Source organism: Apus apus, chromosome 6 (assembly GCF_020740795.1).
Source record: "Apus apus isolate bApuApu2 chromosome 6, bApuApu2.pri.cur, whole genome shotgun sequence".
Taxonomy (NCBI): Eukaryota; Metazoa; Chordata; class Aves; order Apodiformes; family Apodidae; genus Apus; species Apus apus.
Genome location: NC_067287.1, coordinates 100,577 through 118,772, shown reverse-complemented (window position 1 = coordinate 118,772; position 18,196 = coordinate 100,577). Strand labels below are relative to the sequence as shown.

At 36.7% G+C, this 18,196-nt stretch overlaps 1 protein-coding gene across 16 annotated transcripts in view; it reads right to left on the bottom strand.

Annotated features, from left to right (window-relative positions):
* BAZ2B (bromodomain adjacent to zinc finger domain 2B) overlaps positions 1 to 18,196 on the bottom strand; it is a 137,191-nt gene that overhangs the window by 82,849 nt on the left and 36,146 nt on the right. For 14 of the 16 annotated variants that reach the window (XM_051623896.1, XM_051623895.1, XM_051623905.1 and 11 more), the window contains exon 2: positions 17,835 to 17,877. The exons of 1 other annotated variant lie outside the window; for it this stretch is intronic. The gene's annotated coding sequence lies outside the window, so the exon portion shown is untranslated. Of the gene's footprint in view, positions 1 to 632; positions 732 to 17,834; positions 17,878 to 18,196 lie in introns of those variants that run through there. One more of the 16 variants, XM_051623897.1, reaches the window with a different exon arrangement.

Below are 18,196 nucleotides of genomic sequence, written 5' to 3'. Positions count from 1 at the left end.
AGTACAAGACTGATACTCTGGAGAGCAAAATAAAACTGGGGCTGTGCACCAAGTGACAGCTGTCACACCCACCTGGTCCAGGGCAACAACAGCCCAGAAATTACTTGAACTAAAACATTGACTATAATACAGAAGCACTACAACATTTCCTATACATATAAGAAAAGCTGACAAAAAGGTTGCTTTAGTTGAAAATTAAGTTTGTTAAACATGAAACAGTTTTGCAAGTTATAAAAATAAGCTATGAAATACCTAGTTCAGAATATGCATGAAACATGCATTTTTTATATCCAATGGGTATTCATTATAATTTTTCATAAAGTTAATACTAGTTGCCTAACACCTAAATAGACTTCAACGTGGTTTTTTTAATCTCATGTAAATCAGGTATACTTGCTCTTAACTACTATCAGATTAGCATTACAGAAAAGCAGTTGTCTGTCTTAGAATATAAAAAAGACCACAAGTTGCAACTCTATACATTCTTTCTTCAATCAACAAACGCTTTAAACTGTTAAACTGGGGACAAGAGAGGGAGGGAGGAAGGGAGGGGAAGAGGCAAGGAAGCACAGAGGAAAGGCACGGAACGCTTGGCATTACAGAAGAACAGACAGACAACATTAACAGCTTACTGTGGAGTGGTTTAATCAGGAAGTAGCCATTATCCTGTCGCTACAGAGCAACGACAGCACTCCAAAACAACAAGCCGTGGGCTTGGTGTTGGGTTGTTGTTTTGCTTTTCTTTTTCAGCCAAGAAGGAAGAAACAAAACAAGCAATCGTGCCCGTGCTGAGCTGAGCCCAAAGGTCGCCAGATGTCTGCTGCCAAAAGCTACCCTGACCACGAAATTCAGGCAAGCATTTACAAAGCTGTATTTGAGGAAGCATCTGAAATCTACCACAACCTCCCTCTGTGTTACACACAAAACATGGCTGTCTTATTCAGAGATTAGCAATTATTGTAATGAGATACTGTCGGAGAGGGTCAAACAGTACTTCCTGCAGTTTACACATCTTGATTTCCTGGTAAACAAACCGAGAGGCAGGTGGAGCACTCGCGGCTCGCCGGAACATGCGCTGCCATGAGCAGCTCCAGCCCAGCCAAGGAGGCACTGTTCATAAAATGCCTCTTAATTACTTGAGGCAACAAGGTAGCAGAAAACAAAAATAACTGAACCATGAAGGCAATTTTTTCCACTATGTTACATAGTCATCAATGCCATACTTCATTGTTTTCTTTTTTAAGCCAAGCCCAAGAAAAATATTTTATTTCCTTTTAAAAGATGCTTATGTACACACACCCCCTACTGCAGAACAAACTGCTCACAAAGTTGTTTTGGTATGAGAATGTGCTATGAAATTATAAACCAAATCAATCACAGAAAAGCCTGAAACTGAGAACAACAAATGCTAATAATCACTGTGTTCAGAATGAAGCATCAATCTCCAAAAAAGCACAATTAAATAAATCAACTAACTATATTCAGAAGTTGCCAAAATTAACTTACAAAATACCATTTTAAAAGAAAAACCTCAAATGCTTTTTTAAAAAATTGTGTAACACTTTTGCTCCTCAAAAAATGTATTAATATATGGACTAGACACATGGCAGTGATCCAGTGAGAAATGCTAATTGTTTCATACCTATAATCTTGCAAAAAATTATTTTCAACAAAGTCCAGTTTAACAATCAGATTTTCACAGTGGAACTGAAGAGTAAGAAAAATAAAAAATAACCCCCAACAAACAACAACAAAGTCCCAACCCACCCCGCAAACCTTGACTAAGAGAAGGAAAAGCTTGCTCTTCCTAAGCAACTACAGTACTTGGTCCACTGGCAGAATTTCTTTAACAGATTAATACAGTCAACTTTAACACACAACAGGTCGACGCAAGCGAAACTGCTGCAGTGCCCTACAACAACAACACCAGGGATGGACTTTAGCATGCAATAAGGTACAATATTATTTGCATACTAGAGGAAATATGTCAGGGGAGGGGGATGGGGGTGTGGATCAGTCAATTAATTCTCCCTCTCAAACTAAGCAGCATGAAACCGACCTAAGGAATACACTGAAGAAAGAAACCAAGGAGCAAAACAATACAGGCTTTCTAACAACAGCGTTACGAATACACTGCAGCCATTTTTCACACTAAGATCATAAAGAAATGAACAAAGGAAAGCTATGAGGAAAAAAAAGATTTGTAGAAAGCATTACTGAAAAGTTCATAAAAGATCAAAGGGTGTATCTGCCTGAGCAAACCCATCTACTGAAGATGCTGCTTGTGCCAGGGAAGGAGTTACTCTGCCACCCCAAACTCGCAAGCAAGGTAAGATACATTAACAAGAGTTATCTCTGCAACCAAAACAACACCCAGAATAGGACTTTTGCAAGCTATGCGTGTAATAGATATACTCAGTACAGCCACAATTTCCTATTCAAACACTTGGATGCAAGTCACTCCCTTGAGTGAAACCACATCAAAACTTCAGCATTTAATTAATCTGGTTTTGTATTGTTACTCATTTTACAAAAAAGCAGTATTGTCAAACAACATACAGTGATTCTGAGGAAAACAGTAAAAATCCAGACCATCAAATGAGATAAACCTTCTGCAAAGACAAGGAGCATCAGCAGAACTCTTCGCATTAGCCTTAAAATAGTTTTTAAAAGCAATATGAGTGATATTTAATCAGACTAAGTTTGGTACTTGTACCACTGCAAAAAAGCTCCACAGAAAGATTTAGGAGATCATGATCTGAAGTCTAAATCTGGGAATTATTCTTAATTCCAGAAACCAGCATGCTAAAACACAGCCACAATGAATACGAGTCTTACATGGCTTGGAGACAATCATGTACAATCCATGTTTTTTCAACATGTTAAAATACTAGCTCATAAATGATTATTTTTCTAAAATTATTTCAAGCCATATTGCTCATAATGTGAAAAATACTATTGAAGAGCTGTTTCGCATACAGATGGCAATGAAGGAGAGGGAAACAAAAATATGACATTGGAAATGGCCAAACAGAATGTCCACACTTAGTTTCTGATCTCCTGGTTGAATCCAGGCCCCAACCCAGTACCAGTCTGTGCCAGATGTTAAAAAGCAGGGATGTTTCCTACCAGCACAACCATTACAGAACCTAGATGTACTGAACTACAACCCAGCACCTCCATGTTAGTCAGCAAGGCATGATGAGGCCAGCCGATGTTCTCAAACAGAAATTCTACAGGCTACTAAAGCACCGCTGTGCAGCACCTCAGCTCCACGAAATTACATTTATAAAACAGGCCGAATATCACCCTAACAGGATACTGACACATAAATCACTACTACAGCTACATCTTGAATATGCATCAGCCCCTGCACACACACAACACGAAGTGTCAACCTGTAGAGTACAACTGAACAGCTACTGTTTTTCTGGGAGGCTTTTAAAAAGTATTAGTATCCATCCCAGCTATAACACAGGTATTGAATATGGGCCTAGCCACAAATACATGTATTGAAAAATAAATTAAATCTTTAAAAAACAATACATACAGGAAGAAAATACCAAGGTTTTATTTTATTGAGATTTTAAACATTGCCCAGGGGAATTAAATCTATGGCCATAAAGAAAAAATAAATTCTGAAAATTTTACTTAAGACAACACCAACAAAAAAAAAAAACACCACCAAAAAACCAAACCAACCAAACAAAAAAACAAGCAGAGCCTTGTGTGCTATGATTTCTGCTAAAGAAATTTCAAAATGTTCAGAATAATATCATTACAGAGTGTAAGAATCATCTCAACAGTGTATTGAAAAAATAAGTATCAACCCCGAGAGAGATGAACCTAACTAGAACTACCTCTATCATTCACAGAGGTCTATTCCAAAAAAAGTTTTCATTTCAACCTTCAGTTTATCCTGTGATAAAGAAATAAAAACACAGCTAAGCCATGAATGTTGCTTATGCTCACCGAAGAACATGTAATGTCTACACCTCTAGTGAATGCCAACAGAGATCTGTATTTTGCATCATACCTTGATGCAAATATCAAAACTGCCACAAGAAATACCAATTACTTCATAGTAGAAACACTTGCTTAACATAGTAAACATTTATGACTATAAACACAATACCTAAACCCAACATCATCTGTGATTACAACCTGCAGCAATGGTTTTGGAGAGCAGGAACTCCTCACACTCATCTCTGTAGTGCATTAAATCAATGGATTTATTTCTAAAAGTTTCATATGCAATATTAGCTTTTGCTTCAAGCTATTTTAGCTGGAGTCCTTTGACTCTGAACGTGTGAGCAAATAAGGAGACTAAAGGCAATTCATCACCTACAGAAATAATTCTTTGGCGTGAGACACCAGAAGTTCCAAATCATCTTTTTACTCAAGAAGAATTAACAACTCAATAAAAGTGACCTCCAACTAACCTACAAAAGATTAGGGGGGCGACACAACACCAACGTGCCAAACAACCAACTTTCCTCCTCATACTCAGTCTGTGCCAAAATTTCAAAACCACCCTTTACTCCTGAGAGGTGTTCTTCATACAATAGCATTCCAAAGCAAGTCCTATTCGTGTCCCTATGAAGTAGATTCTGAGAACAAGCACAAGTCTTAACGTTATTTTTCCCCACATATGCTACTGCACAGAGACCACCCCTGGGTTCCACTGGTCCACAGCCTAACACCAGGTCTTCAAACTGGTCTCCAGGTCTGGAAACATGAAGATGCAGCAAGACACAGATTATCTCATTTCAGTTAGTTTCTTGCCACCAAAAAACCTAAACCAACCAACCCTATCAGCTGATGCCACACAAAATCTGCCTCCTAATACTGGTCACAGCCCTAACAAAGCAAAGAGCAAGAGGTTCCCTTTCCCAAGGGGACAAGAGAGGCAGAAATCTTCTCTTTGTTCTACCTCCTCCATATGCTGGTCGCATATATTGGTCATGTTGCTCATGATTTAGCCCTGTTTTAAAGACCCTTTGGTCCTATTGCATTATTCACCAAACACATGGACACTTCATCTATCAATCTGATCCTTAAAATAGCACCTTGGAATGGGAATAAACACAGTAGCCACTACAGAACTGTCACTCAGAAAGAAAAACCCATATTCTATTACAATTAAACAGGTCTCTAACAAAACCCTAATCAGAAAAAAATTGTTTCAAGGCACAGAAAACTCAGTCAAGTGAAAACACAAGAACTTTTATTAGTGCCCAAAAGCATTCTTCATGCTAGCTCATTACATAGAGCTCATTGAAAAACTATTCAAAATCCCAAATTATCATTTATTTAGTAGCATTTCATATATTTGCTACTAGATTTTTATGCCACTAAGTTTATAAATGGAATTTTGAAAGACTACAGAAAAAATAACTTAATTAAATCTTTCTAGTGCATTTTAATTTTCCCACAACAAAGCTTTGCCTTTTTTTCCTTCTCATTCTGAATATTGTGTTTACCAAAAGCTCTTAATACTATAAAAACAGTGGTTTTAACTAGCAGCTTGGAAATAAGGAAACCATTGTCCTGTGTACCAAAACATGTGATTTCACAGTAAAGCTGATGTCTCTTACAATAAACAGCTTTTCAGTATATTTCAGAATACTCTATTAAAATGTCAAGTAATTCAAGTTTGATGAGATTTGAGACTGAGGTGATGGTTGTTTCAATGTTCTATTAAGTGACTATCAGCCGTTTTAAAATGTATTACAGAGACCAATACTCTTATAGTTAAATTTTTATTTTTCATATGGCAAATTCAGTATTAACTGTTACTTAGTAAAACTGAATGTTCTGAGGAACAGATCATGCAGGTAGCAAACATGGCAAAGAAATGCACAGAGAAGGAGGGTTAAAATGCTGTTTTACATAAAGGAATATTCATCTACCATTTTATTGGAAAATAGAAGTATAATATTCTGAAAATATACAGATTTTTCAGGAGTTCTAAAATGTTAGAACAGCTATAAATATATATTCTTTATGTATCATCATAACATACACATATACACACTCACAGACCCTCTTGAGAATACAATATTCATTTTGCTGCAGAAGAACAGACATTGCATAACAATGAGATTTGCTAATGAAATCAGCCATCAACCTGGAATACATATGTATTAAACCAAGACCTCAGTGTCATTTTCTTTTTGCATCGTTTGTTCTTTCTCTCATTTTTCCTCGACCTTTCAGTATCTTGTCCTCCTGGTTTCATTGCTTCAAGTGCAGCAATATTGCAAAATATTCTGTTAACACTATGTACAGCACTTTTTATTTTACAAAATCTATTTCTCCACTTACTGCTAAACACAGTTTCTAATTGCATGGGTTCCATCAGCATTGTTAACATAGAGGCTTGAAAGAAAAATCAATGGGTGCTAAGGAGACAAAGGAGTTCTATTTCTCTGTAAAACAGCAGAAATAACTAATAAAATTGGGTCTCACTTGGAATAAACAATAGTTTCACAGCTAAAGTTGCGCACCAATTACTACAAGAATTTAATACAAGAACAACACATTTTAAAAAATCTCTTCCGTGTTTATCTAATGACTAAACAGGAACATAATTCAGAATCATTACATGAATAAAAGTGTAATTGCTTTGCATGAACGTGCAAAGCCATCACAAAACCAAGCAAAACAATCCAGCAACTTCAGTATGTGTAAGCAGTCAGTATACCTACCAGATATGAAAAACACTTCACTGAAAAAGAGAGAAATACTGAATAGAATTCTTTATTCTACTACTCAGTGCCAATCACAACAATTTAAACATTATAAAATTATTTTTAAAGCCATTTTTCATTATACTAATACCATATCTGGGTTTTGTGGTATATATGCTGCCTTATCCTTCATAGATAAAAAGCAATTAATTTACATCCCTAGCTCCAGGAGTATCAAAACTATGTTTTGAATTCACCCCAAAACTACACAAACTAATTATACAGCCCACTAAATCTTTCCATGGTTCTCATTTTACAGAATTTTTAAATTGAAATAATACAAATAAGACATTGTTACTATAATGCCACTCTTAAGCTAGCATTTTTGTTGATAAGCTCCAAAGTCATACCAAAACCTAAAATGAAACAGTAGAAAATGAATGTTTGGTAGCTTGCTTGGTAGGGTTGGGATGTTTGTTTGCATGTTGAGGTTGTTTGCTTGTTTTTCTCCTCTTTTGACTAACACTGCAAAACTCTAATGCCATTAAGACAAAACACCGATTAGTTACCTTTAGTACCCCAAAGCTACACAAAGAATCTCTTTGGAATAAACGAAAGTAATTTGTAATATATTTTGTCATTTTATCTGGAGGATATATGGAAGTCATTCAGTCATTCTTAGTTATGATGCTCATCACAACACCAAAGAAACAGAAGGCACAAGAGACCACTGAAAAGTAGAGGAGAACAATAATGGAATATCTGACAATGGACCTAACCATTCCTGGAGCCAGTCACATCAAATGGGCACTACACAGTGCAGGAAGAATGTACCACCAAGGCACTGAATGTAATGAACTCGGTAAGTCATTGAAAGCATAAAGATTTCCATAAACTCTCTTTATATGTGCTCCAATTCTTCCTTTTTAAGTTAAAAAGCACTAAAATCATTGAGTGTTTTGAAAAGTAAATGCATATAACACATGGCCTTATTTTCCTTCCATTTCTCTCACTTTTAAAGCTACCCAGCTACATGATCTAAACACCCCGGCATATGTCACATGAAGAAGTCCTACTCTCATCCATGCATTGAAATGTCCTAATAAAAAGCTGTATGAAGACTACCCTCAGTCACACACTTGTGTTTCAATTACAAAGCATTTGTCCTTCTGCAAAAAAGCCATCCATGTTACATCTCAAGATGACTGAAACTGAATAGATAGAGGCACAGTTAATTACAGTGGGCTCACCTCTAAACGCAGAGCCTATGCAGCCTCCAGGGTTTGAAAGAAGAGGCTCTAATGCAACAACCTTGACCCTTGTAAGTGCTGGGTCATTTTCTTCTGTGATGAACAGTGATTGCTTCTATAATTCTAGCAATTGTCAAGTAGGCTAAAGCATATGGCTGGCAGGTGATAGTTGTGAAATGCTTGCACTTTTAACAATGACTTATTACCCTGTAATATAGGTCAACTGTCCCAATGAGTACCTTCTACAAGATGTTGCGGGCTCTTGAAGTCATACATCACAACAACCAGTATCAATGAATTTTTAAGGGATCAAACTTCTGTATACGGGACCCAATACAGAGAACTGTTAAAGGATATAGTATTACTCTAAACAATTAAATGAGAAAGACTCTAAGATATCCCAAACTACTCTACACAGGAAATATGTGATTCTGATACATAACCGCTGACACCAGGATATCATGCATATATCTTAAGTGCAGCACATCAAACATCACAATTTACACAACTCAGCACAAATGTCATTAATAAGATTGAGAATACCAAAGCCAGTCATTCTACAGAAGAAAGCAAACATTCGTTCTATAAATACAGGCTCAAGCTCATGGAAGAACGCACAACATGAAATAGTATTAACCTAAAGAGAGCTGAATTTTTAACTAGAAAGAAAAAACATGGAACTCAGAAATGAAACAATTTATCAATCAAATTTATCTTCTCTGAAAAAAAGCAAAAAATGGTTCTTCAATATATGGTCTAAAATTCTGTATTTTGCTAGAATAAATCACACAGATATAAATACCCATAGTATGAAAATATTCTAAAAACTAATACAGTTTACTCTGGGTTTTGTTGCGGTTTAAAGTCATATTCCAGAGAATTAGCAGCTCACATACAGAGTTTTAGTACTGTGCTGTACTAGTAGTCCCACCTATGCACACAAATCCACACACCCCTCTATTTTCAGTAACACACGATGCTTAAAGTAATTTCTGGCACTTCATGCAGAAATTGCAAGCATCCTTCAAAGCTTACTTTTAAAAAATCTGGCCACAAAGCATGATTATGTTTTTCATCACGTAATACCCCAAATTGTACTGAATTAAAATGATTACTTTTTATCTACTTTTAAAGAAAAAAAAAGTGGAGGGCAATTTATGAAAGCACAGGAGGAACTCCTGAACACTGGAAGGTCACAGTCTATGTGCTGAGCTGCTAAGCAAAAACAACTATGATGTTCCAGAGCTGCCATTTTTCTTTCTTGACAAAAGACTCCATCTGCCACAGAGGCATTTACAGCCTCAGAGTCAGAATATCAATGATTTTCAACCATTCTGCAAGTGTGCTTTCACCTTGACATCACCTCTGTAATACATCTAAAACAGATGATACATACAACCCCTCTACAAGCTCCGAGCCCATTCTTTATTCAACTGATACGCATTTAAACTGTGCTCTTAACACACCAGCTCTTTGCCTCCTCTGAACTGTGCAAGAATACTAAAACTCCAAATTCTACATCCTTTTAATTGCTCTGCATCTTTTAAGTAAGTTAACTTTGGAAAAAAGAAAACCTTTCAAATATTGACAAAACATGTAAAACCATTAGAAAATATCTGTTCATTTAAATATCTTCATTTACATAACACACATGCACACAGTTCCAATTTACTTTTTCTTTTCCAAATAAAACAAACCACACCCAGTAAGTCCTTATTACAGACAACCATGCAGAATAAACTATCACAGCTTCATTGAAACTAACTCAACTACATTCAGCTCTGCATCTCTTAACGTATATACAAGCTGATTTAAAAAAAAATATTCCAGATTAGAGGTCGGACAAAAAAGGAATAAGAATCTTGCCTTACTGAATGAATACCTAAGGAATCAGGTCCTCAGGTAAACCAGATTATACATCAATGTATATATATATATACTTATATACATATTTTTCACAAACACTTGCCCTCCATCAAGTGTGAGAACGCACAGTCCACCATCAGGCACATCATAACATGTCTGTAATTAATGTACTCCTTGACAGCAACTTTTGGAGTCTTGAAATTCAGGTAAATGTTTGTACGCTACAGTAACTTTTAAACGTGCACACTTGTAGCTTGATTTTACAGTGAAACTGGACCCCAGGAGAAAAAAAAAATTATTTACAAATATATACCTAAATAAATACAACTGCATAGCCAATGTCCAACTACTCCCATAGAAGCCCTCAATATAACAAAGTATTTGAACACTAGTCAAAACGTGTAAGCAACTTTATGAAAATTCACTTCACAGCACCTGTCAAGTACATACTTCATAATCTCATCCTTATTCTCCATCCTTTTCTCCCATTACCTATTTCTTCCTGTTACTGAAGTGTCAGACACTTGATTGTTCTACCTCTGTGCTCTCTGCTCACTACCCACTTTGTTAAGGCTGCTTTTAATATTCCAAACAAACATAACTTCATCATATTCTTCTAAATCCCAATGAAAAAAACTGTTCCTTCATCCCCCAAAATACACAGCCCCCTATAATTTACCTGGCTAAATCACATGAAGGCTTGGGTAGACAGCAGTTCAGGCATTACCTCTGTGCTCGCCTTAGAAAGGGTGGGATCAGATTCTCACAGATACACAGCTAACATCTTTATTTATGACTTACAGGTATTCCCCTGACACTGTCATATCACATCTCTCATTAAAAAACCAAAAAAACCCCAACCCACCCCAAACATTCACATTTCCCACCTTCTATCAATCTACATTTTTGTCATTTCTTACCTCATCTGCAATTCAACTACCCCTACCCATCTCCTCAGGACCTCTAGCCAACTTGGTTTTCTAGTGGAGTTAAAGTAGATTGGCAAACTATAGAATACAAGGGAGCACCTGCATGAAACGTAATAGTCTCAAGTCAAACACAGACTTCATTGTTCGTTATTTTTTGCCCCTAAGAGTCAACCCTGAAGAAAGGCACCACACTGCATCCAAAATTAAGACAACAGTTCCCAAACTGGGGAAAGCAAGGCCCAACAGAAAAGCAAAGGAACACATCTCTGAGAGGATGTCGTACAATGCAGCAGGGTTAAGGAAGAAACCAAGATAAGGTATTTGGGCACAGCCAGATCTGGGAGACGGCACCACCCTATGAACATCTCACTGAGGATGTGGAAGGGCAGTGGAAAAAACAAGAGTTGATCACTGTTAGAAATCCAGGGCATGTCAGTCTCACACAACAGCAGCTGTCTTCCACCCTGTTCCCTGCTATGAAGCACTTACTCGACTCAGCAATTCCTTGATGCCTCTTTCTAATTCTACCTTCCTCATTTAAAAATCCTGGGAGGAAAGAGACAAAGAGGAAGAAAAGAAAATTAAACAAGAACTTTCTAGTAAAGATAGAACAATAAATTGGTTTAGATTGGAATAATCTTACAGAGGTCATCTGGTCCCACCTCCTGCTGAAGGCTCAGAGCCTTCTCCAGTAAAGTAAGATGCAGATTTTGCAGGCTCTGTGAGTGTTTCATAGAACCACAGTGTGGTTTGGTTTGGAAGGGACCTTCAAAGCTCACCTAGTTCAACACTCCTGCTTTGGCAGGGACATCTTTTACTAGGTCCTATTTCTCAAAGCCACGTGCAACCAGACTTTGACCACTTCCAGTGATGGGGCAACCACAACTTCTCCAGGCAAACCTGTTACGAGTGTCTCACCACCCTTTATCAGAAACAATTCCTTGCCGATGTCCAATTCAAACTCATTGTCTCAGGTTAAAACCACTGCTCCTTCTCCTGACACTACAGGCCTTGGTAAAAAAACCTCTCTCCATCTTTCTTATGATACCCCTTTATATATTGAAAGGCAACAATCAGGATTCCCTGGAGCCTTCTCTTCTCCAGGCTGAGCAAGCCCAACTCTCTCAGCCTGAACTCATAGGAGAGGACTCCAACTCTGTAGTGAGCTCGGGAAGTCCTACTAAAAGCAGCTTTAGACGTGAAAGAGGAACAGAGCACTCCATTAGCTACCAGCAGAAAAGTCCCTGAAGAATGCAGAGTCAAAACGTAAGGCTGCATCAACATACATGTGTAAAATTTTATCAATAGTTGACTATAAATGTCTTCTTAACCTAACTATCTGAATTACAGAGCTTCTTTACTAAGACTCCAAAATTTAATTACAAAAAAGTATTTCTCAATTCCCATAAGCAGACACAGCTTTGTATGTAAATGCTAAGAACATGCTGCTTTCTATAAGAAAGCCAAAGCAAACAAAGGGAAAACTCTTATCTAACCATATGTACTTGGAAAGATTTCTGAACTTCTAACTTTTAAAGTAACTGTAAACAACATAAACACTTCTCTGTGCAAACGGATCACTGCTATTCCAAAGATAAAACCAGCCGGTCTTAACAACACAGTGTTACTACCAAAAATTCAATTTACATCCGAGATCCTCCAGTTGCCATCTGTACAGTAAAGCTTAATAAACCACTTATTCCTCCTAACAGATGCTAATCATGGATTGATAATACATAATCAAAATCTGCTGTTTAACTCTTTCGGCAAATAACCATTATTAAATCTGGCTTGCAGCAGCAGCACTAAAACAGTTGGCAGTAACTCTCACAGAAGTTGTGTCAGCACAGGGGGTTTTTTAAACTGCCTTCGATTACAAAGTACAACACATCGAACATAGGCTTATTAGTCTAAAAGAAAACTGTAATAAAACCAGGTATTATGCAGAGAAAAGTTATTCATTATTTCCTTGAAACTTTCAGTCATTTTGTAATTTTACTTCTGTAATTGTTTTATCTAGCACATAAATTTGTTTTCCCTAATAAATCTAAAAATATAGGTACAAGCGAGTATATACATGTACACACAATGACCATATCTGGAAACAAATCAGCAACACACAAGAGGGTACTTTAATTTCAATTTTTTAATGAGATCATTTTCTAAAAGGAAAGATACAAAAACAAGTAAAAGGGCATAATGACCTTCTGCTTTTATTTACACCCTGTATAATTACTCTATGCACATAAAACTTAAAATTGTATTCTTTTTAGTTTCTTAGTCAATGTCAATTATACTGAAGCAAAGTTATAATTAAATCTGCAGGTGTTACACATGCATGAAGGAAGTAAATGTTCACATTCTTTGGGGAATGGCCTGGTTTAGCTTTTTTATTTTTTCTGAACTGGCCAAATGTACATTTGTCTACACTGTCAAAAAAAAAAAACCTGCAGCTTTTCAGGTACTATTACAACAAGCAAGAAACAGCATGTTTTCATAGGACCAGAAAATGGTTTGGTTTGGAAAGGGCCTTCAAAGCTCATCTAGTCCAACACTCCTGCCATAGGCAGAGGCATCTTTTACTAGCTCAAAGCCCCATCCAACCTGACCTTCAACACTTCCAATGATGGGGCATCCACAGATTCTCTGGTCAAACCTGCCAGTGTCTCATCACCCCCACAGTAAAATAAGTTCTTCCATGTCTGTCTTGTACAGTAGGGCCCAGAATTATTTTTGGGGAATATAAAAACAAAGATTCCTATTCCATAACCAAATGCACCATTTCATGAATTGTGCATTCTTTTGAGTAGCTGCATGATGGAAAAAGGCAAATACATGTATGTTACTAGATGCTTAAGCTGCCTTCTGATGAGAAGAATAGGAGGGGTTGTGGGGAAGGAGCTGACACACACAAATTGACATAAGAGCACAGAACTATTTTTGTTAACCTGAGCTCACCATTTTTTTCTCCTTCCCCCTTATCTCTCCATACACTTTGTTCCAGTTTATCAAGAGCTTCTCATTAGCTGTCAGTTTTTTAGTTCTTACCAAGTTTCACTTACAGTTCAACAATCTCATTTTTGTGCAATTTCCTACATTTGGAGACACAGCAGCTGACAAATGATAAAGCACATTGTTTTTAAAGAAAAGCAAGATGCCTAACTTGCACATTTCTGCAAATCTGCTGTGTTTCTATTTAGTTTGCAACCCTGCTACTATTTACACACATTTAAGTTAAATGTAAGGTAAGTGCTTGTCCTGGTTTGAGGACAAGGTGCTGTGACAGTGCTTTTCTAAGCAATTAGCTTCTATATTTTAGAACCAGTAATTAAAACATAAACAAATCTTTCCTGGGTTTGACAGTTTAAAAAAAAAAACAAACACAGCATTTTTTGTTATTGTTCACCTTTCACACTTCTAGTCACCAATTCAAAGTAGGCCAATGACTACTTCATTATTGTGAAAAGAAACCGGGCAGTTTTCAGAACCTGTCAAGTTCTTACTTCTACTTTACACAGAAAGTACAATTTACAAATCCTTTAACATCTTTCTCCTCTTTGATAAAGGTTCTTTTTCTCCTCTTCCACCCCAGAAAAAAAAATATGGAAGAAGCCTAAGTGTATATCTCACCTACAAAGATTCTTCTGCAAAGCACAGCATTCACCAACTCTAATATTCCTGTAATGGCAACATCTCTCATAAACATAATATGTAATCATAAATTTTGGTCACATTCTGAGGCCTCTTCTTAACTTTACCTTAACTCTCAAGAACATTTTGTTCAGCCTTCTGCTCAGCTGATCTTCTACTTCTAAATGACTTATTTAATTATATCCATTATTAAATTGGTTTTTTAAAACCATATAGATAATTTTTAGGAAGTATTATCTGCCTAACTTTTAAGGATTGTGTCAACATTCTACATGATTTCTGTTTCCATAGGGAAAATGGAACAGTTAGAATTCCCCGCCACCATGTTTTGGAACAAACACAAAGAGCCCTCATTAGGCATAAGAAGAATTTTGAATTTTGAGAGTAGAAATCAGTATCCTCAAGAATCTCTTATCTAAAATGACATGACTTTAACAAAAAACACAAACAACATTAACAAAACAAAAAAAACCCCACAACTCACAAAAGTACAAGGAATGATTACTTGCCATTTTTCCTATTCTTTTCAACCTCCTCCTTGGGCAACCTATGTGTTACAACAGAACACATACTTAAGTGCCATTTCTTTGTTAGGATGGAAGGGCTGTTGTTGCTCCACAATACAGGATGTTCTGTAGGCTAAATAACTGACTGTACCCACAAAAGTATTAGAGATCATGAAGGATATTATTTTTCTTCTTCAGAGATTTGAAATCCTCGCAAAAGGATTAATTAATGCATAGTTGGCCATAAACAAACTAGCAGAATAAACTGGAACACTGAGTTAGTACAATCAGCCCTAAAAACAAGCTTGTTTGGAGATTTAAACCTGGCTATTATTTCTCTTGCATTCTTTAAGTCCTACAGGAAAACTGATCAGAAAGCACAAATCATTCTGTAAATTCCTCCTGTTCTTCTCCAATTGTGTATCTAAAGGGAGAAGCATTCTATTGTTCCACAAAGTAAGAGGTCACAGCTGAAGCCAGCTAGCAGCTCTCATTCCATAGATGTAGGTGTAGGGAAAACTACTGTTCAAACTAGGATCTAGACCCGTTTGTAGATAATTGTCAAAACATTAAGGAGGAAGGAGTTCTCATAACACTTGAGTGTTCAGAAAAGTCAGAGAGAAGTTTTCAACTCAAGCAACAGCTGTCTTCACATTTCTGCATACCTGCATTCTCAAAGGGATTGCACCTCCTTCCAAAGGACTGATTTTTATTTTTTTTTTAAAACAACATTTCACAAACAAGGAAGTTAGGTTTAGCTCTTTAAAACTCAAGATACAGGTAATGTTTAAAACTAATTAGATGCTACTCTCATTCTACCCCTGCAAAACTGGAAACCTTTTCTGGGAAGTTTCAAGATCTTCCTCTAGACACTGGGAGGCTGGTAGGTAGCAATTTCTCAGTTTCAATGCATCCCAGAAAAAAAAAAAAAAAAAAAAAATAAAAAAAAACCAAAAAAACCAAAACTTTACCTCATTAACAAAAACCCAACAGGGTTCAGCTTTCATAAAAAGAAAGCCATTACAACTGGCTCACCTTACAGTAGTAACTATACTCCCCTATTACATAAAGTCTCACAGTGTCTGATGCCTGCAGTAAACTCTAAATCCTAGATAGTCTTCCTATTTTTGTCTATTATTGCAAATTACTTAATGACTTTCCTAGTTCTGCTTTTTTTTTTTTTTTAATTGGTTCAGACCACTGCACCTCGCTCTGAAATAGCAGGCTACCTACTTCCTGCTTTAACTCGCTCTCGTATCTGCCTGCTAGGCCATGTGTTCACTAGAAAACTGTTCTGACCTTTGATTCACTTGATCCCCTCTATTTAATAGATCTGCTCTCTCCATATAAACCTATTCAAGAGGTGTTGGTGCACTCACAGGAAAAGGGGCAATGGGCACCAGCTGAAACAGGAAGTTCCACCTAAATGTGAAGAAATACTTCTTTACTGTGAGGGTGACAAAGCACTGGAACATGCTGCCCAGAGAGGTTGTGAAGGCTCCTTTGCTGGAGACATTAAAAATCCACCTGGATGCATCCTGAGTAATGTGCTCCAGGCAATACTGCTTCAGCAGGGGGGATGGAATAGATGATCTCTAGAGGTCTCCTCCAACCCAACGCTCTTAACATTCCTGCAAACACTGTGTTAAGCCACGTGCACTGCTTGGAACAGCTTCTCTTTCTGCACTGCACAGAAGGGTGCAACTGGACACCTGAGTGCTTCTAAACCCTGAGGGTTTCAAATTTCATCCTAAAAATTATTTTAATCAACATGCAAAAGTGCTTCATGTCTCCTCATACAAACTATGCAAGTACGTAGAAAGGTTGGACCAGATGATCCTTGAGGTCCCTTGCAACCTGGCATTCTGTGATTCCTTTTTTCCCCCCTATTATTCATGTAAATTTTATCTTTACTGGTTGTAAAGTCACCTCTGGGATGCGGGCATGAAGGTCACTACTGAAACATTAGACTCTGCTGTATCACACAGGATCATGTCTGGGATCTAAAGAAGGCTCTCGTTAACCATCGGATCTCATTACTGGACATAAACTTACAATATCTTCACAAATTTAAGTGTGGTATTTTCAGGGTAAATTACCCCAAGTGTAGGAAGAATTGATGGGTAATATGAGTAGCACCGAAATATAACAAAAATCTATTTCAGATTTTCCTCTCTTTATGTCCCTGACAGACAGTAAGTACAATAAAAATTAAAAAGTGTGCCTGAAAGTTACATCTGTGAGCTAAGCAAAGCCAGACAGGCTTTCTGTTTACATATCTGTTTTAGTTTTCACTTCAACTTTGACTAAAGCCAAGTAGTGGAATAAGACACAAACTTTTTTTTTCTTTAGTTATCCTGAAAAAAAAAAAGCAAATTGATGTGAATGCAAAATTGTTCATTTCCTAATTGTCTAGTAAAGTACCTATAAATGAGAACAATGTGATTTATGCTAATCATGTAGCAATAAAAATCACACATTCTCTGACTAATGAAAATACTTTTCAAGGTTGCTAAAATTGATTTTGGAATCAAAACTCCCAATACAATCTCTCAAGTCATCTTAAATATTCCCTCAACTGTATAAAGTCAGACATTACATCTACTAAAGGTATACTGAAAACATGCCACACTAAAATTACATTCTATCATATTTGTATTTCAAGCCTACATACAAAGAAATCCAAAAAGAATGGTAACGGTGTTATTATGGACATTCATTTTTAAAGATCTACTCATTAGTTAAGCCTGAAGTCATAAAAGTAATTGTAGATGTGGACTGAGAATCTAAAAATCTTAGTTAAACCTTATGTCTTGCTGACATCAGGACCTGGATGTAGAATTTAGCACTAAGCCAATACAGTACATAACATTTTCCTTTTCCCCATGATTCTTGCTTCTCAGAAAATTATCAAAATGCTTATTGCTATGGTTCACTTACTGTGATGAATGTGGTCAGTTCTGTGACATTGCTGGTTTGCAACCTGCAAACAAAAGACAATTAATGATCAACTGAGTCATCCTTCCATCAAGTAACTTTTACAAGGACAAAGAAAGATACATCAAACAGAAAATAAACATCTCTTAAAAAAAATCTTGTCTGTAAAGTATTTCCAGTGTACTGAGAACACTTTCCCACAGCCAGATATGAAGCCATTAAAATGGGAATAGTTTAAGCCAAATATTATGTAATTACAATTTATTTGTTTGCAAACAACTGTTTCAGTACAAATACCCATTTTACTCTTACTAAGTTGTGAATAATATAGGACAATACATCCCCCTTTAACACACACAGTATTT